Genomic DNA, 20,218 nt, shown 5'->3' with positions numbered 1-20,218 from the left:
CTTTACTAGCGTGTGAGATGAGTGCAATTGTGAGGTAGTTTGAGCATTCTTTGGCATTGCCTTTCTTTGGGATTGGAATGAAAACTGACCTTTTCCAGTCCTGTGGCCACTGCTGAGTTTTCCAAATTTGCTGGTATATTGAGTGCAGCACTTTCACAGCATCATCTTTCAGGATTTGGAATAGCTCAACTGGAATTCCATCACCTCCACTAGCTTTGTTCATAGTGATGCTTTCTAAGGCCCACTTGACTTCACATTCCAGGATGTCTGACTCTAGGTCAGTGATCACACCATTGTGATTATCTGGGTCGTGAAGATCTTTTTTGTACAGTTCTTCTGTGTATTCTTGCCACCTCTTCTTAATATCTTCTGCTTCTGTTAGGTCCATACCATTTCTGTCCTTTATCGAGCCCATCTTTGCATGAAATGTTTCCTTGGTATCTCTAATTTTCTTGAAGAGATCTCTAGTCTTTCCCATTCTGTTGTTTTCCTCTATTTCTTTGCAGCTCATAAAAACTGAAGACTAGGAATGGATTGGTTTAGGGTAAGCTATGCCCAGGAGTTCAAATGATGTCAGGGCTTCCCTTTCTCAGTTTCTCTGATTCTTTCTGCTTGTGGTCTCCATTCTCTCCTACTGCTCATGTCTTTCTCCTCATAGCTAAGGAAGATAATTTACATTGTCTGTTAAGGTCAAAATTCCAGAGAAATAGATTTTTTTTAAAAATCTCCTAGGATAACTTCATAGAAATTTCCAGAATAGATGCTGATTTGCTGACTTGTGTCACAGGCCCACTAGGTCTGTCTGACTCTAGAGTGCATACTCTTCACCACTGAATACTATCTTAGCACTTAAAAAAAAAAAATAATATATATATATATATATTTTAGTCTGCCTTCTTATTAGAGTCTAAGCTCCTCAAGGACAAAGACTCATTTATTTTTTACCTGGTGCATCTATCACTGTGCTTGGCATATGGCATTGGATGCATTTTTTTTTTTTAAGTGTGTAGGAGTGAACTGAAATAGATAAATCTAAACTCTAACGGATGATGTGTAAAGCAAGTATATTCAGTATCTTGTAAGTGCAACTAAATAGTTTAATAAGAAAACAAGATAGATGAATTAAAGGGTGGAAAAAAATCATGGAGCCCTTACACATGGTTTCTGTAAAGGTAAATCACACCCAACTAGTCTACTAGAGTTCTTCAAATATGCAGATAGAGAAAAGGACAAGGTGAAACCAGCAGACTTTATTTGGCTTTTCAAAAAGCCTTTTGATAGATTTCCACGTCAAAAGCGTTTAGAGAAATGGTGACACCCTCAGATTTTAGAATGCTGTTGTTGTGTTGTTCAGTTACTCAGTCATGTCCAACTCTTTGCCATCCCATGGACTGCAGCATACCAGGCTTCTTGGTCCTTCACCATCTCCTGGAGTTTGGTCAAACTCATTTTCACTGAGTTGACGATGCCATCTAACCATCTCATCCTCTGTCCCCTTCTCCCCTGCATTCAATCTTTCCCAACATCGGGATCTTTTCTAATGAGCTGGCTCTTTTCTAATGAGTTGCCAAAGTATTGGAGCTTCAGTTTCAGCATCAGTCCTTCCAATGAATATTCAGGGTTGATTTTCTATAGGATTGACTGGATTGATCTTCTTGCAGTCCAAAGGACTCTCAGGAGTCTTCTCCAGCACCACAGGTCAAAAGCAACACTTCTTCAGCACTGAGCCTTCTTTATGGTCCAACTCTCACATCCATACATGACTATTGGAAAAACCATAGCTTTGATTATGCAGTCTTTTGTTGGCAAAGTAATGTCTCTGCTATTGTTGGTATTGTTTTACTTTTGCTTGTTAAATTGTGTCTAGAAAGCAGAATCTAAGTCAAGCAATGAAGATTTGGAATAAATGGGAAACTGTAAATATGTGCATGCTAAAGTGCTTCAGTCACGTCCAACTCTGTGCAACCCTACGGACTGCAGCCTGCCAGGCTCCTCTGTTCATGGAATTCTCCAGGCAAGTATACTAGAGTGGGTTGTCATGCCCTCCTCCAGGGGATTCACACCCAGGGATTGAACTCTTACATCTCCTGCACTGGCAGGTGGATTCTTCACCACTAGTGCCACCTGGGAAGCCCGGAAGTGTAATAGTGGGGACCGATCTTATGTAATGTTTTGTGAATTATCAAAAGGTGGTTAGGACAATGAAATTTTTAGTTTGCATATAGTAGGTCTTCCAGTTAGTGTAATATTTAGCTAAAGACAAAGGCAAAAGAATAGAAAATAACGGTAGGTGTCTTGAACTTAGATAAGATTCATTTATGCATTTTCAGGAAGTAGACCCTGATGCTGGGAAAGATTGAGGGCAGGAGGAGAAGGGGACGACAGAAGATGAGATGGCTGGATGGCATCACGGACTCAATGGACATGGGTTTGGGTGGACTTCGGGAGTTGATGATGGACAGGGAGGCCTGGTGTGCTGCAGTTCATGGGGTCACAAAGAGTCAGACAGGACTGAGCGATTGAACTGAACTGATAACAGTACAGGGGAACAGGATGTGGGCACCCAGACAAACCTTTGCTCCAACTAGATGGGCCTATTTCCCTTGTATTTTCTCACTTTTCCATGTACTTATCTCCTGTCACCACACACACACACACATGCTCAGTTGAAGAAACCCCTACCAGTTAGAAGCAATATTTTTTCCTGATAATGGAATGCTACAATCTTTAAACCTTTGAGGACTGGGGTTGAGGAAAGATGCATGGGTTGAAAGGTTGGGGGAGGGGAAAATGAAATAATATCAATTGGAAAGAAATATCTTTGCAAGGCAGTAAGGCGGTGATGAATGAGGACAAGAAAGATACATCTAATCAGAAGAAAGTCCAGAGAAAAGCAATGATCACATTCATAAAGTCCTTTCCTTGTTAAAAAAAAAAAAGAAAGAAACCTAAATCTTCCAACCAAATGTGAAATGTATAAAATAATAAAGGACCAAGAAATGGTTAAAAACACATCGTAAAATTTGAAAGTGCTCTTAGTGTTTTAAGCTTAGAGATGGTTTGAGAACAAGAAGACTTGGAGGCATGACTTAGAAAACTTGTTTCTCAAAGGATGGGTAGAGATTGACAAAGCAAGTACTTTCAAGAGGGATTTAAATAAATTCCCAGAGGACAAGTACACGATGTATTGAAAAGTCTGTCGGAGAACTGTGAGGGGTAATTTGTCTGATGACCAGGGTGAGAATGTCTGGGTTCTAGTCTTGGCTTGTCCACTTACTAATGCAGCATGTACGCCCGGGGGGGCAAACGACTTAGTATTTTCGAGTCTATTTCCTTAGTCGTAAAAGGATACTTGTCCTTTTTCTTGTAAAAGTAAGCTTGTAAAGGATACTTGTAATACTTGTCCCCACTACCTCAAAGGGTAGTGTTCAAAGGAAGCCATGCATTTAACAGTGTTTTTGCAAACTGTAAGGTGTTCCATAAATATGTGTTTCGTTAATGCATCGCTGAAACTCCCAGACGAGGAGCATCTGGGGAGAGCGATTTGGCTCTCCCACGTGGCGACTGTGAGCTTTCATCAGTTCTTATCCCAGGTTTATGGGAGTATCTTGCTGAGGAAAACTTTTCAGTGTCTGACTTAAAAAAAAAAAAAAAATCCTCTATACAACTAGCAAGATGGTGTTTGTAAAAGTATCATACAGACAGGGCTTAAGATAAACTGTCAAGAAGTCACCCAAGCGCCAAGACTGTTAAAAAAAAAAAAAAGATATTTCCGCGGACGTAGCCTTCGTTTTGAGAAAGATGCAAGGTGAGTTCTAGATCAGGATGCCAGCCGCCGAATGGAAACAAAAATTGGTAGAATCGGTCGTCCGGTAACGTTGTTATTATAGTTCCATTCTGACAGATTTAAACGATTTGCCACAGTTCCCCAGAATAAGCAGGATACAAGCAACCGACTCCGAGGAGAGAGCGGGAATAATGCGCGCGCACTCGACTCCGACCGCTCCCGGGTCCCGTGAGCGCGCCTCCCGGGCCAGCCCCGGCGCGCGCGCTGCCGGTGGTCCACGTGACCCCGGGCGCGGCGACGGCGAGGACGGGCGGGGGCTCGGGCCGGCTCCGCAGCGCCGCGCAAGCGCGCCAGGTCCGCGCTGAGCCGAGCCCCTCCTGCCCGCTCCAGGCGTCAAAATGGCGGCGAGGGGAACCTGGAGAAGCCTCGGAGCCTGAGCTACTGACAGGAGCGGAGAGGGGGGCGGCGGCGGCGACGGCAGGAGGAGGATGGCCCGGGGCGCTGGCGCCGGTGCGGACGGCGGTGCTGGTGGTGGCGGCGGCGGGGGCGACGGCCGCGGTCCCAGCGGCGGCAGCAGCAGCGGCAGGAGGAGCCTCCGGGGGTGAGTGTCCCCCCTCGATGTCTCCGAGGCTGTGAGGCGAGGCTGTGCCCTGCGCGGCGCGGCGCGGCGCTGGGCGTCCCGGCGGGAAGGGTCTGTGCGTGAGCGGCGGGGGCTCAGGGCTGGGGCCGGGCCGCCGCGCGGCGCCGCGGGGCGGAGGGAGGCAGTGGTCCGTCTGGGGCTAAGGCGGCGGCGGCAGACTGACCGGTCCTGGTGCGCTCCGAGGGGCGGGCTGCGCTGTGCGCCGCCGTTCCGGGGGGCTGGAGCCGCGAGGTGTGGCGCTCCCGAGCTGGGATAGCGGCCGGGCCGGCTCCCGACTCAGGGCTCCGAGGGGCGGGACCCGCCGCTCCCTGGACGCCGGGAAACCGCTCCCGAGACTCGGGCGCGCGTTTACCCGGGCTGCCGGGCTGGACCGCCTGGGGGTGGGCGTGAGAGCGGCCGGCCGGCTTCTGGGGTCGGGGAGAGCAGGCCTGGGGACCGCTGCTCCCGGGGAGAAGTTGGATTGTCCGGGTAAGTTACTGTTTCGGGATCGAACTGGAATTGGCTCTTTGGTAGGTTGGGAGAGGGACGAGACAATACAGAGTGTTTGATAAAGAAGTCTGTGCTTGGAGTACTTGAAAGGCTAAAAGCGTGCATTCAGCATCTCGTCATTTGCACAGATGTTTATTTACTAGCCTTGCCCCGAAGATGAGAACTTTCTCTCTCAGTTTTCGAGGGGGAAGCTCTGAGCAGTGTTGCTCCTCTTTTGAAATACAATAGCACCTCTTCATATACCAGCACAGATAATAAGTACTCTGGATTAGGCCTAATTTGCAGAAGCAGCCTTGGTTTTTACCAGAAATCTGTTCCCTCTGCTAAAATATCTTACCGTGATAAAGAAGTAGACATTTTTACAATCTTTTGTCTCTCAATGGCATCCATTTCTTTTAGATTGCTGAAATCTATTACTTTCTTCCTGGAGATGTGGAAGAAAGATTTGAAACTGCAAGAATCATACGCGTTAATGGCAGCTGTGACGAAACTTGTCCTAGAATTTTGAAGTCAGAAAAACCTTGAGCGATCTGGTGTGACTTGTTTTAGAGCCGGGAAACTAGGCTCAGGGAGATGAGCTACTCGCTGTGGGTCCTGCAGCTGGCCAGGGATTGGACCAAAACGGGGATCTAGGCCTCTCTCCGCCCCATTTAGAGAGCACTTTTCACTCACTGCCGAACCCCCTGTTCTTCATTGATTGCATTCTTCACCACCATCCTCCCTGGGTCTTTGTGCAATAGAGTTGAAAGGAGAAGTCAGAGAGTGCGCCTCACGCTGATTCTTGACAGTTGCTGTCAGTTACCACAAGTAACTGATGAAGATTTTTTTCCTGACCTGAATTTAATAAAAACCAACTGACATTTCATTTAGAGTTTTCATAGGCCTGTGACTGTATTTCTGTCCAGTTATAGCATTGCTCGTGTTTGCATGCATTCAGTAAAACCATAGGTTCATATTCTGTCCCGCAAAACCTAACTACTATATCGTTTGATTCAGCAATACCAGGTTTTAAACAGGTTCTTTGTATCAGACTCTCATTTTAGGCTTTAAAATACCTGTGTTATACCACGTGGTTTCCACATAATCGCAGCAATTTCTGTGTTGTGTGTCACAGATTAACCTTCAGAGACAGTCATGTCACATGACTCTGATTTCATATTCTAGTCATTGAAACACACACACCAAAGTTGTGCCTTTTGTTCAGTTACACAGGTGATTATTGAAGATCTGTTCTGTATTTTGCAATATTAGGTGCTGCAGAAGAAAGAAACAAGTGTAATATATAGACTTTGCCCTCAGAAAAGATGAGATGTACCCCTCTGAGCCTAGAAAACAATCTAGTTAAAGTTCTCTCAGTACAAAGAATGCTGTACGTTTCCTGGTTAAAGGGAGGTGAGTGAGGGCTCAGGAGTCTAAATAACTTCCTGGAACACTTGAGACTTGAGCTGGCTTCTGTGAGGGTTTAGATTTACAGAGAGATTGGAGCAGTTACTTTGTGGGGGAAAAGCAAGAGTATAAGGTGGAGATTAGTTTTAAGGGAGGGGAAAAGAGGAAAACTTGGATGAGCTGACCACTGAAGTTCCTTGGGAAGACATTAGACTATTGAAAGGGTATCTGTTTGTAGAAGGGTTTGAGTGCCAGATTGAGGAGATTTGGATTTTTATCCTCTTGTGCAAGATATGGGGAGTCTTTTAAACTTTGGAAGCCAAACATTAGTTTGATAAAACTGCCAAGATGCACCTGTCAGTGATCCATTGATTGAGTTAGAATAAGGTTGAGTGGAATGAACCAGGGAAAATAGTAGCTGTTGCAGTACTTGGGTAGGAAGAGATTGGATCCTAACACTAAGATAGAGTCCCTAGAAAAGATGCACAGCAAGTATAATTTTGTTGTTGTTTTTATCATGGTAAAATACACATAACATAAAGGTTGCCATCTTTACCAGTTTTAATTGTACATTAAGTACATCCACTTTGTATCGCAACCACTACCACCACCCATTTCCAGAACTCTGTTCATCTTTCTCAACTGAAACTCTGTTCCCAGTAAACACTTAACTCCCACTTCCTTTTATGCCCAGCCCATGACAACCACTTTTCTGCTTTCCTTCTCTATGAATTTGATTATTGTATGTATTTAATATAAGTAGACTCATACAATATTTGTCCTGGCTTATTTCACTTAGTCAGCATAATGTTCATCCAAGTTGTAGCATTTGTTAGAATTTCCTTCCTATTTAAGGCCGAATAATATTCCATTGTATGTAATCTGTTAGTTGATACTTTGTATGCTTCCACTTTTTGGCTCTTGGACTAATGTTACCATGTACATAGATGTGCAGGTATCCGAGTCCTTGCTTTCATTTCATTTGGGTATGCTGCTAAGTCGCTTCAGTCATGTCCGACTCTGTGCGACCCCATAGACGGCAGCTCACCAGGCTCCCCCGTCCCTGGGATTCTCCAGGCAAGAATACTGGAGTAGGGTGCCATTTCCTTCTCCATCATTTGGGTATATATCCAGAAAATTTTACATTCCCACCAGCATGGGTCAGAATTCAGTTTCTTCACATCTTCATCAATACTTGTTCATTTCATTATTTTGATAACATCCATCCTAATTGGTATGAAGTGATATCTTATTGTGGTTTTCACTTGCATTTCTCTATGATATTTGCATCTCTTGTGCTTATCAGCCTTTTGAACTGGAGAAATAATCTATTTAAGTTCTTTGCCTATTTTTTAAATTAAGTTGTTTTTCTGTTGAGTTGTAGGAGCTGTTTGTATTTTCTGGATGCCAATCCCTTATCAGATATATGATTTTCAAATATTTTTGCCATTCCATGCATTACCTTTTCACTCTGTGGTGTGTATTTTGATGCACAAAAGTTTTTAATTTTAATGACGTCCAACTGATCTAGTTTTTTCTTTTATTTTGTTTATACTTTTGGTGTTAAATCTGTGAAATTACTGCCAAATCCAGTGACATGAAGCTTTCCCCTTTTAAAACCCTTCTAAGAGTTTTGCCCTCAAAAAAACTCTTATAGTTAGCTCTTTACATGTGAATATCCAGTTTTTCCAATACCATTTGCTGAAAAGACTGTCTTTTTTCCATTGAATAGTCTTGGCATCTTTGTCAAAAATTACTTGATCATACATTCAGGGATTTATTTTTGAAATCTTCTATTCCATTTTTCTGTATGTCTGTCTTTATGCTGGTACCAAACTCTTTTGATTACTCTAGCTTTATAGTAATTTTGAAATCAGAAGTATGAGGCCACCAACATTATTCTTTTTTGAAATTGTTTTGGCTATTTAGGGTCCCTTAAGACTGTTCCATATAAACTTTAGGATAGATTTTTCTATATCTGCAAAAAATATGTCATTGGGATTTTTTTGATAGGGATTGGATTGAGTCTTTGGAGTGGTGTTGACATCTTTTCCAGTCTTCCAATCTATGAACAACAGATGTCTTTCATTTATTTGTATTTAATTTCTTCCCACAACATTTCGTAGTTTTCAGTATAAAAGTCATCTCTTTGGTTAGGTTTACTCCTAAATACTCTTTTTGGTGCTTGTAAATGTGATTTCTTTTTTGGATTGTTCATTGTTACAGAACACAACTCATTTTTATGTGTTGATTTTGTATCCTTCAACCTTTCTGAATTCATTTATCCTAAATAGGTTGTGTGTGTGTGTGTGTGATCTTTAGAATTTTTTATATATAAGATAATGTTATCATCAAACAATAATAATTTTACTTCTTTCCAATTTGAATACCTTTTCTTTCTTTTTCTTGCCTAATTGCTCTGGCTAGGAGTTCCAGTATTATATTGAATAGAAATGATGAAAATGAATATCCTTGTCTTGTTCCTCATCTTAGCGAGAAAGCTTTATATAATTTCCTTATATTCCTGGTTTGTTGAGTGTGTTCACAGGTATGTTTTAAGAAAAGAAAATTCAGTTTCAGGTGCTGAGTTTCTGCCTGGTGAAAGTTTTGTGGTCATAAGCCATCCATTTTACCTGTCTGAGGCCTGATTTCCTCATCTGTAATACGAAAGAAGTACAGACACAGGCAGTGTTTACACAGCAACTTTGCCGCCTTATTTTTTATTCCATTCTTTCCCTCCCTATTACCACTTCCTTACGAGTCTGAGTCTGGACTGTTTATCGAATGGCCTACCAGCTGAATCGCTGCTGTTTGTTCTCCCACTTTCCCTCTCCTTCTCTGCAGTTCTCTATATTGCTACCACACTTTACCAAAAAAAAAAAAAACCCAGTTGAAGGATGTTTCTTTTCCACCTAAAAAACTTGTGTTGAGTTCCCATTGTCTACTGGATAAAGTCCAAACTCACAGAAGTTTCATAAACTGTGTCCAACCGTAGATTTCCCATCACTCCAGCCATGCTAAACTGTTTCTCTTGTTCCCTGTTCTGTTTTTAGTGTGTTTATCCCAGTGTTTGGAGTTCTTTTTCATTGCCATCCAGGAGACTCTTAGAAGATGACTCATCACCCATTTCAGCGGTAGATTTTGATTACACCAAGCCAATCAGCCCGAGGCATTCCCCCGTAAATTATTGTTTGTCCAAGTTAAACTGGACAAGGAAAGAGAGATTCTATTTTGGGGGAAGAAGGTTTTTTTCCCCTGTTGTATGTGAACAAGAGAACAGTGCTAGTGGCCACTGGCAGCTGTTTTGTGACCACAGGGAGTGATGAAGCAAGCCCTGAGGATGGCAGAACTGAGAGGTGGAAAGAATGTAGGTCCATGATAATACAATTTTAGACTCCTGTTGTGCTGGGCCTGGGGCTTTCCCTATGGTGGGATTTCTATTCATGAATAAATCCCTATTGTGTAAGCCAGTTTGGGGTTATTTGCAATTAAAAGTCTACCGATTCTTAGAGCCATCTTTATTCTTCAAGACCCAGTTCAGAAGGTGCTTTTACCGGTAATCATATACTCACTCCCTTAGTACTTTGGACCTTTCTTCCAGTTCTTATTGTACTACGTTATCACCAGTTGCTTGTACGTTTGACTCCTCCACATAACTCTCTGTACTTGGAACAGAAGCCTACAGAATGTGGCATCATAGTGTCTGGTAAATTGTAGAGAGTGAGTTGTTGGGATGAAATAATAGCATGAGAAAGTGCTTTGTAAACAATCTTTTAGTAAATTTGGGATATATTATTGTATTTAAAACTAAAGTGAGATGGAAAAATCAATTAGGCCAGGCATGCAAGGTGTTCTTTGCTTGCCCTTGTTTTCTAAAAATAGTGACAAAGATTAAAAGTTTGACAATCTCCTCTGGCTACAATTCCTTAAATTTTATGAAAATCTTACTTACTAAAGCAGAAATCATGGAATGAGCAATAATGAATTGTGTTGTTAGTGTGTAATTTCCTTTCTTCTTTAGGGGGAGACTTAATGCCAAAACAACTTCAAGTATAGTGTATTTTTTCCTCTGAATTCTGAAATTGTGCTGTGAGCTAAGTCTCTCCGGTTGTGTCCAACTCTTTGCGATCCCATGGATTGTAGCCTGCCAGGCTCCTCTGTCCATGGGATTCTCCAGGCAAAAATACTAGAGTGTGTTGCCTTGCCCTTTTCCAGGGGATCTTCCCAACCCAGAGATCAAACCCAAGTCTCCTGCATTGTAGGCAGATTCTTTACCTCTGAGCCACCAGGGAAGCCCATTCTGAAATTATACTTACTTTCTGTTTTATCTAGAGTTTACTTCAGAGAAAAATTCTATAATATTCTTCTTAAGACTTAATTATTCTTGTCTTCAGACTTTTCCCAAAATATTTCTTGCTTGCTTGAGACAAGACATGAGAATTTTCTGGTTAGCAAAAAAGCTTTGTGGCAGAACTAGGTGAGTTTGTAGTGAATGTTAGTAATAGCTTATGACAGATAAATCTCATTATAGCCTTGATTACAGAGTCATAGTTCTGTCACATGCTTCAACAGTAAAGTCTGAGAAAGGAGGAAGGATGGGGAAGTAGAGTTAAAATTCCCAACTTGGTATACTTCTCCATCTGTTGGCTTCAGTCAGATAAAAGTCTGACATGGTGATTTGTAGTTATTTTTGAAACAAGGTAAAGGAGAACACAGTATACATGAGAAATTGTAGTGTCGTGTGTTGGGGTAGGCAGGTTGTAAGCAGCCTTCACGTTTTGATGTCTAGTTGTTTGTTTCCTCTGTACCTTAGTTTCTGCATCTGTAAAATGAATAGTATCACCTTCCTTAGAGTTATTCTTTGATTAATTAAAAGAGTCTATGTGAAAACACAACATAGTGTTCTGAACAGAGATGTTCAGGCATCTCTCTTTTTCTCTATCAACATTTCCACATTAAGTGAATGTCTTTAATGCTGTTTGGATTTCAACTTTTGAGAATTGAAGCCAAGAACTCTCTTCTTTATGTGTGCATTCTTTCTATCCTGTGGGCTTATTAACTCTTGAATGAGACCAAGTTTAAGCAAAAGTGTGTGTGTATGTTTAGCAAAACTCTCTAAGGTTCAAACTCCCTTTCATAGGTCAAGTGGCTTGTTGTTATCCAGCCTCTGCCGCCTCTCTGGGCTCGTATCTTTACTACTGCCAAACCCCTTCCCTTTCGCACTCTGCGTATAGAATTGCTTTAAGTTCCTTAGTGAACCGAGTTTTGTTCTTTCCTTGGGCCTTCACATAGTCAGTTTCCTTTGCTGTTTAGAGCTTTATTTTGGTATCCCAACCCCTCCCCCCATTACCTTCACCAAGAAAAAAGTTCACACTTATAGTCTTAGATCTTATCTCAGATGTTACTTTCTCAACAAGCCCATAAGGTGAATACTTCATCATTAGACACAGAGAAGATAAACAGTTTGCCCAAGATCACAAACTTTTTAAATGGATCTGGATCCAAACCTAGATAGTTCAGCCCTAGAGTTCATCTTCACTAATTTGTGCTTCCTCTACATTGTAATTACCTATTTACCAGCTTGTGTGTGTATGTGCTAAGTTGCTTCAGTGATGTCTGACTCTGTGTGACCCCATGGACTGTAGCCTGCCAGGCTTCTCTGTCCATGGGTTTCTCCAGGCAAGAAGACTGGAGTGGGTTGCCATTTCCTTCTCCAGGGGATCTTCCCCACCCAGGGGTCAAACTGGCATCTCTTACATCATCTCCTGCTTTGGCAGGCAGGTTCTTTACCACTAGCGCCACCTGGGGTCGTTTACCAGCTTGTCCTTATATAATTTAAAAAAAATATTTGACTGCACCCAGTCTTAGTTGTAGCGTGCGGTATCTAGTTCCCTGACCAGCGATCAAATTGGCCCCCCATATTGGGAGTGTGGGGTCTTCGCCACTGGGCCACCAGGGAAGTCCTATCCCTAAATAATTTTGAAGCAGAAATTACGTCTATCTTTTTCATTGTTATATCCTTGTAAGCCTATTATTAGCACATAGTTCATGCTTGGGAAACATATAAATGAATGAAAATTCTCTTGAGAGCAGAATTTTTTTATTAAATTTCTCTTAGTACTTTTCACATAATGCATGTCAGTAAATAGTCTTTTCATGCTTATGATACAAAGTGAAAAGTATATGATCAAGTTCATTGTGTCTTTGAAATATTTTGCACTTTGTACCAAAGGTAGTTCAAGCTCCATTTTTATAGTCACTGTTAACTCCTCCTGCCCTTTTATAGCAGTGTTACTTGGCTTCTTAAACTGGTGCTTTCTTTTGTAGGCCTCCATGTCACATGGTATTCCAATGAACTATTAAAATTTAGATTATTTGTAACTCCTTTCTAAATGGTACCTAAGAGATTTTATAAATTATAAATTTTATAACTAGTACATGGACTCTAATCATTTATATCTATTAACCTTTTAATGGGTGTGATTGCTGTACATATTTGGAACTTAGAAAAAAATAGAAGTACCCACATTTTAAACCTTGGTGGTATCCCAAAAGATAAATGGTTTATCTGTTCACAGGGTAAATAATGATTTAAGGCATACACATTGTCATTCGTGTATATGGGGAAAATTGGAATGTTGTATTTCATTATGCTTTTTCAAATAAGTAATATCTTGAAGCTATCCAGCTTCGTGCTGTAATCAGGGTTACTAGGATAGAGAACCAGAAAAGTTCTTTCTCCCTGAATGTTCTCACTTTACCAAAGACTTTGCCTCTTTGGTTAGTCATTCTCTCTTTTGTATCCACTGTGCTTTAGTACAAGGTTTCTCAGCTTTGGCACCGCTGACGTGTTGGATCAGATCATTCTTTATTGTGGGGCACGGTCGTGTGCGTTGCAGAATGTTTAGCAGCATCCTCAGCCTCTACCCACTAGGCTGCAGCAGTGCCCTTTCTCATCCCTAGCTGTGACAGCCAAAAGTGTCTCCTCAGCCTCTACCCCCTAGGTTGCAGCAGTGCCCTTTCTCATCCCTAGCTGTGACAACCAAAAGTGTCTCCAAGCATGCTAGACGTCTCTGGGGGAACAGAGTCACCCAGTTGAAAACTGATGCTTTACTGCATCTTCCCTCCTCATTTGTTATGATTCTCCCTCTTTTTCATACACACATCTTTCCATACTTTCACATCCTCTCTACCACTGCCTCACTTCTTGGCACCTTTTTACAGTCTTTCTTTGAAAAGAGTTATAAAACATCTGCTCACTCCAAGTTTTTGCTTCCGCTTCAGTTTCGTCTCTTCAGTTGTATGAAACGACATTTTTCTGGTTTTCCTTTACATCTCTGGCAGCTCCATTTTGGTCTCCTTTATCAGCCCTACTCACTTGGACAATGACGTAATTTTTGCTTCTTTCTTACTTTTTCTGATGTGGTCTACTCGTGCCTTTCTTGCTTCATTTCTTTGTATGTTGTCTCTCGTATACCCATTAATTCTTAAGCTGTTCTTTGTATTGAAACACCCTTACCTGTTCTTCTTTCCATTTAAATTCTAACAGTCTTCAAGAACCAAAGCAGATGTCATCTTCCCATGAAAGCTATTTCTAATCACCCTCCTCTAACTTCATGCCATGATCCTGTTCTTTCTCTCGTATTCCGCTTACAGCTTTGTGTTATTCACGTCCTGGAATATGTCCTGCACTCGACAGCAGGCTCGTTTTTGTATCTCTGACGGTACCTGGCTAAGTGCCCTGCACATAGTCGGTGCTCAGACAATTGTTAAAGCAACGCTGAGGAGGTAGCAGTAGAGTGGAAAGGATTTAGTAAAAATGGTAATGACCTGAAAGGTTGCCAGAAGTAGGAGAAAAAGAAGAAAAATGAAGAAAATTTAAAACTGATCATAGAATACTTTACATTCTCTCCTTTCGTGGTTTCTGTGATACGGGCCTGATTTTATTCTCCATTCTAAGCACCTGATTTATTAAGGACCCGTTATGAGCCAGGCTGTCTTCAAGGTAATTGGAATACAAAGTTATTTGAAAAGGACACAGTGCCAGTACTGTAGGAACTTAATCTCTTTGAGGATGTAGAAATCGTAGCAATTATTTGCCCCTACAGAGTGGTAAGTACTGAAACTGAAGTGTATCCAAAACTTTCTGGTCACACAGAGGAAGGGGGCGACTTCTCATTTCAAAGTAAACCTCACTCATAGACCACTTCTTAACACGCAGCCTATTCTGGTCACTGCCCAGCTGATTAGGGTTTTCCATGGTTTCCTTAACTGTGTTCTTTCCCAGCTCCCCAATCATAGGCATTTCCTGTGCCTCAGAACTTAGCCTTCCGTTCATTCTTTTATATCCTTTTCTTCAGGAAATGGATATATTGATAGCTTCAAGACTTCAGCTGACAACTTCCAAATCCATACCAGCTACAACAGAACATTTTCTGTTGTGAAATAATAGACAAGTATATAAACAATTTTAACTTACCTTTTTACTAAGTTATTTTGAATCTGACACTGCCATAGTCATGAAATAGAACAGTGTAAGCATGAGCAAGCTTCCCTGGTGGCACACCTGGTAAAGAATCCGCCTGCAATGTAGGAGACCTGGGTTCTATCCCTGGGTTGGGAAGAGCCCCTGGAAAAGGGAATGGCTACCCACTCCAAGTATACTTGGGCTTCCCCTGTGGCTCAGCTGGTAAAGAATCCATCTTCAGTGCAGGAGACCTGGGTTGGAAAGATCCCCTGGAGGAGCGCATGGCAACCCTCTCCAGTATTCTTGCCTGGAGAATCTTCATGGACAGGAGCCTGGCGGGCTACAGTCCATGTGTTTGCAAAGAGACACGACTGAGCACCTAAGCACAGCACAAACATGAGCAAAGCCTCACTCAGTGCCTTGTCTCAATCACAATCACTTTAAAGTTAGCTGTCATTCTGCTTTTTATGGTAATTGCTTCTATTAAAAAAAAAAAAAAGAAAAGATTCTCTATACCTGAATACCAACTATATATTTTTTCCAAAACAGTATAGTTTCATTTTGAAAGACTGGAAAACAGTGGTGGAGGGAGCCATCTCTCTGTATTCCATTTTGTTCTTGCATTGAAATCTGTAAGAACATCCCTGGGTTCACTAGGAGGACTGAGTATATAGTGATACTCATGGATATCATTTATTGCAGCACAGGATACAAAACAAAATCAGCAAAGAAAAAGGGCCCATGAGGCGAAGTCCAAAGGGAAGCAGGCACAAGTTTCCAGGAGCTCTCTTTTGCTGGAGTCACAGAGGTCACACTTAGTACTTCCAGGATCGACTTGTGACAGCACAAGTGACATATTGTCTACTAGGGGAGCTCATTAGAGTCTCAGTGGAGTGCCTAGGGTTTTTATTGACGGCTGGTCAAGTAGGCATCCACTATCTAACATGTATCAAAATTCTAGGCTCCCAGAAGGAAAGCAGATATTGAGCATAAACCATACTGTTGGCACAAACAGTTTACGTATACAGAGCTGTCCTTATCTGTTAAGGAATGGTAGAAACACAGAAAGTCCGAGGTCTTGAAGACCAGCCAGGGCCAGCCTTTCAAGCAGTTTTTAAGCCTGTTGTGCTTTTTTCTGCCTGATACTTTTTAATTCAAAATTTAAATAAATGAAAACTCAGTTTTCGTATTGTATCATTTTCTCTTAAAATGTATCTGCACTAGCAGAGTGCAAGCCTTTACTTCATACTCCCCTGCTGTCATATGATTGAACGTATGTTCTATGGAACACTGTACATGGCCTGTTACCGGTTTTTCTTAGAAAGGTTTTCATGATTGATTAAGGTTCAGGAAGACTGAATTAAGCAATTAAACAGACAACTTTCACAGGTCTCTTGGCCTTTTGGAGTGATGTGTGTGGCCTGGCCTCCTCCTACCTGTCTTCCCTCATCTTACAGTATCTTGCTTCCGCAATTCCCCTGCATCAGCTACCTTGGCCTTCTTGCTCTTCCTGGAATTTGCTAAACTGTTGACTCTGCCTTAACTATCCAGTATCACATCACTACTACCTCTGTCAATAAATAATGTCAAGTGTTATTTGTGTTTCTATATTATTTATATTTATGTGTTTAAGATCTCTCTTCTGTATGCTATGTGTGTTCTTTTTATGTCTTATGGGCTTATTCATGTCAATAAATCAACTTATTCTCTCTCATAGCAGCCATGCCTTTCATGGCATTTATCCCAGGGTATAATTTTATTTTTGTAATTATTTCCAAACTTGGAAAACTCAGCAGTGGCCACAGGACTGGAAAAGGTCAGTTTTCATTCCAGCCCCAAAGAAGGGCAATGCCAAAGAATATTCAAACTACCACACAGTTGCACTCATTTCACATGCTAGCAGGGCTTGCCTCGTGGCTAGGCTGGTAAAGAATCTGCCTGCAATGCAGGAGACCTGGTTTTGATCCCTGGGTTAGGAAGATCCCCTGGAGAAGGGAAAAGCTACCCACTCCAGTATCCCTGCCTAGAGAATTCCATGGACTACAGTCCATGGGGTTGCAAAGAGTCGGACACAACTGAGTGACATTCACTCATGCTAGCAAGGTAATGCTCAAAATTCTTCAAGCTGGGCTTTGGCAGTATGTGAACCAAGAACATCCAGATGTACAGACTGCATTTAGAAAAGGCAGAAGAACCAGAGATCAAATTGCCAACATTTGTTGGATCATAGGGAAAGCAAGGGAATTCCAGAAAAACACCTACTTCGGTTTCATTGACTTTGCTAAAGCCTTTGACTATGTGGAACACAACAAACTGTGGAAAGTTCTTAAAGAGGTGGGAATGCCAGATGACCTTATTTATCTCCTGAGAAACTGTATGCCGGTCAAGAAGCAACAGTTACAGCCTTACATGGAACAGGCTAGTTCAAAACTGGGAAAGGAGTATGACAAGGCTGTATATTGTCACTCTGCTTATTTAATTTACATGCAGAGTACATTATGCAAGGTGCCCAGCTGGATGAAGCACAAGCTGGAGTCAGGATTGCTGGGAGAAATATCAACAACCATTTAGAAAGATGGTAACAATGACCCTATATGCGAGACAGCAAAAGAGACACAGGTGTAAAGAGCAGTCTTTTGGACTCTGTGGGAGAAGGCGAGGATGGGATGATTTGAGAGGGTAGCATTGAAACGTATATATTATCATATGTGAAGCGGATCGCCGGTCCAGGTCCAGATTCAACGCATGAGACAGGGTGCTCAGGGCTTGTGCACTGGGATGACCCTGGGGGATGGGATGGGGAGGGAGGTGGGTGGGGGTTTCTGGATAGGGAACACATGTGCACCCGTGGCTGATTCATGTTGATGTTTGGCAAAAACCACTACAATATTGTAAAGCAATTAGCCTCCAATTTAAATAAATTAATTTTTTAAAGTAGAAAAAAAATATCAACAACCTCAGATATACAGATGATATCACCCTAATGGCAGAAAAAAAGAGCCTCTTGATGACACTGAAAGAGGAAAGTGAAAAAACTGGCTTAAAACTCTGCATTCAAAAATCTAAGATCATGTCATCCAGTCCCATCACTTCATGGCAAATAGAAGGGGAAAAAGTGGCAACAGTGACAGATTTTATTTTCTTGGGCTCAAAAATCACGGCCAATAGTGACTACAGCCATGAAATTAAAAGATGTTTGCTCCTTGGAAGGAAAGTTACGCCAAACCTAGACAGCATATTAAAAAGCAGAGACATCGTTTTGCTAAAAAAGGTCTGTATAGCCAAAGGTACGGTTTTTCCAGTAGTCATGTACAGAAGTGAGAGTTGGACCATAAAGAAGGCTGAGTGCTGAAGAATAGACGCTTTCAGATTGCGCTGGAGAAGACTCTTGAGAGTCCCTTGGACTGCAAGGAGATCAAACCAGTCAATCCTAAAGAAAGTCAGCCCTGAATGTTCATTGGAAGGACTGATGCTGAAGCTTCAATACTTTGGCTGCCTGGTGCAAAGAGTCAACTCATTTGAAAAGACCCTGATGCTGGGAAAGATTGAGGGTAGGAGGAGAAGGGGGGCGACAGAGAATGAGAGGGGTGGATGGCATCACCAACTCAGAGAACATGAGTTTGAGCAAACTGTGGGAGATAGTGAAGGAACAGGGAAGCCTAGCATGCTACAGTCCGTGGGGTGGCAAAGAGTTGGACATCGCTTATGGACTAAACAGCAACAACAGATTGTTTAAATGTCCATTTTTATCACTTGATTGTAAGCAATATGAGAACCAAGATATTTTGTTCATAACTATAACCATCAATACTTAGCATAGGGCACATAGTTGGCACTTTTAAGTGTAAAATACTTTACATAGTTAGGATTTGCGGCCAGGAGTTCGTACTTATTGTATATGTTTGATTGAACCTCTGTTAGATTAATTCATTGTTGGTGTGCTGGAATTAATTCATTGTTGGTTAGACTGGAAGCAGAGACCAAGATTGATTTGTGACAATCCAAGGAAGATACTAAACTGTGAGTTAGTCTGAGTGGTTTGCAGTGGGATTGGTGAACCACCTTGTTACAGTGGAGAAAGATGAGGGAAGATGCGATGCTGGGTGTCCAGATGTCTTTAGCAAACAGCATATGAGTAGATAGGACTAATTAGGTTTCTTCTCCCCAAAAGCATCCTCCTGTTAATCTGAATAGCCTCTAATTAAAATAAATAAGTTACATTAAAAATAAAATAGCTATATAACTCATAGGATCAATACAGATGTAAAACTCTGACAATAAAAAATAAAATAAAATACTGAAAAAAATATCCATTTTGTTTCCAGGCAACACCAATTAATTTAATTATCTTCATATTAGGAATTAATTTCTTAAAATTAGCACACTGAATTACTTAATAATAGCTGTGCTGTAAAACTCTTTATCTAATGTCAGCTTTCTGCTGTGTTTGAGGAGTGTTTACCTACATAATCTAATTTGGAGAAGACAACAAAAATTAAGAGAACTTTTTTGTATGTGATGTAAAAACATTTACAGCAGGGAATGTGAAACCCAGATGTTACAAAAAGAAAAGTTTGAAAAAAGTGACTGTATAAAAAGTTTAAACACTTATGATAAAAGCCATCATAGTTTTAAAAGGCTAATATAAATATTCTGCCTTGATATTTTAATATTAAAAAGTGTCACAAATTAATAAAAAGAACAGCTACATAGAATAATACCCAAAGATTATAAAGAGACTAATAAATACACTGAAATTCAGTTTCTCATATAATTTTTAATATGAAGATTAAAATAATGAGATCATTTTTCCCCCATCAGATTGACAAACATTAATAATGACCAGAGTTTTGATGTTCTAACACAGAGTTGGTAGGAATGTAAATTTGCAACTTTCTGACCAATCTCCACATCAGAAATATATATACCCTTTTATCCAGTATGCTATTTCCTGATACTTATTCTAATGGCATAAGTTACAGTGGTTAAAGATAGAGGTAAAAGGATTACAGGACTGTTTATAATATTGAAAAGTTAGAAATGATTCTCAATATGTTTTGGTAAAATAAATTATGGCATATGTACACAATATTTGCTGCTGCTGCTGCTAAGTCGCTTCAGTTGTGTCCAACTCTGTGCGACCCAATAAAAGGCAGCCCACCTGGCTCCACCATCCCTGGGATTCTCCAGGCAAGAACACTGGAGTGGGTTGCCATTTCCTTCTCCAACGCATGAAAGTGAAAAGTCAAAGTGAAGTCGCTCAGTCGTGTCTGACTCTAGCAACCCCATGGACTGCAGCCTTCCAGGCTTCTCCATCCATGGGATTTTCCAGGCAAGAGTACTGGAGTAGGGTGCCATTGCCTTCTCTGACACAATATTTTCAGTTCAATTCAGTTCAGTCGCTCAGTCGTGTCCAACTCTTTGCGACCCCATGAATCGCAGCACGCCA

At 41.3% G+C, this 20,218-nt stretch overlaps 1 protein-coding gene across 2 annotated transcripts in view; it reads left to right on the top strand.

The window, feature by feature from the left end:
* The first annotated feature begins 4,149 nt into the window (after window positions 1-4,149).
* The window catches only part of BTBD7 (BTB (POZ) domain containing 7), an 88,683-nt gene continuing 72,614 nt past the window's right edge, over window positions 4,150-20,218 (top strand). Inside the window, exon 1 of one of the 2 annotated variants that reach the window (XM_010836211.1) lies at window positions 4,150-4,387. The gene's annotated coding sequence lies outside the window, so the exon portion shown is untranslated. Of the gene's footprint in view, window positions 4,388-4,787; window positions 4,896-20,218 lie in introns of those variants that run through there. The other variant, XM_010836212.1, reaches the window with a different exon arrangement.

This window comes from Bison bison, unplaced genomic scaffold (genome assembly GCF_000754665.1).
Source record: "Bison bison bison isolate TAMUID 2011002044 unplaced genomic scaffold, Bison_UMD1.0 scf7180017864061, whole genome shotgun sequence".
Lineage (NCBI taxonomy): Eukaryota > Metazoa > Chordata > Mammalia > Artiodactyla > Bovidae > Bison > Bison bison.
Note: the sequence above shows the minus strand (reverse complement) of the source record. Positions and strands in the feature narration are given on the sequence as shown.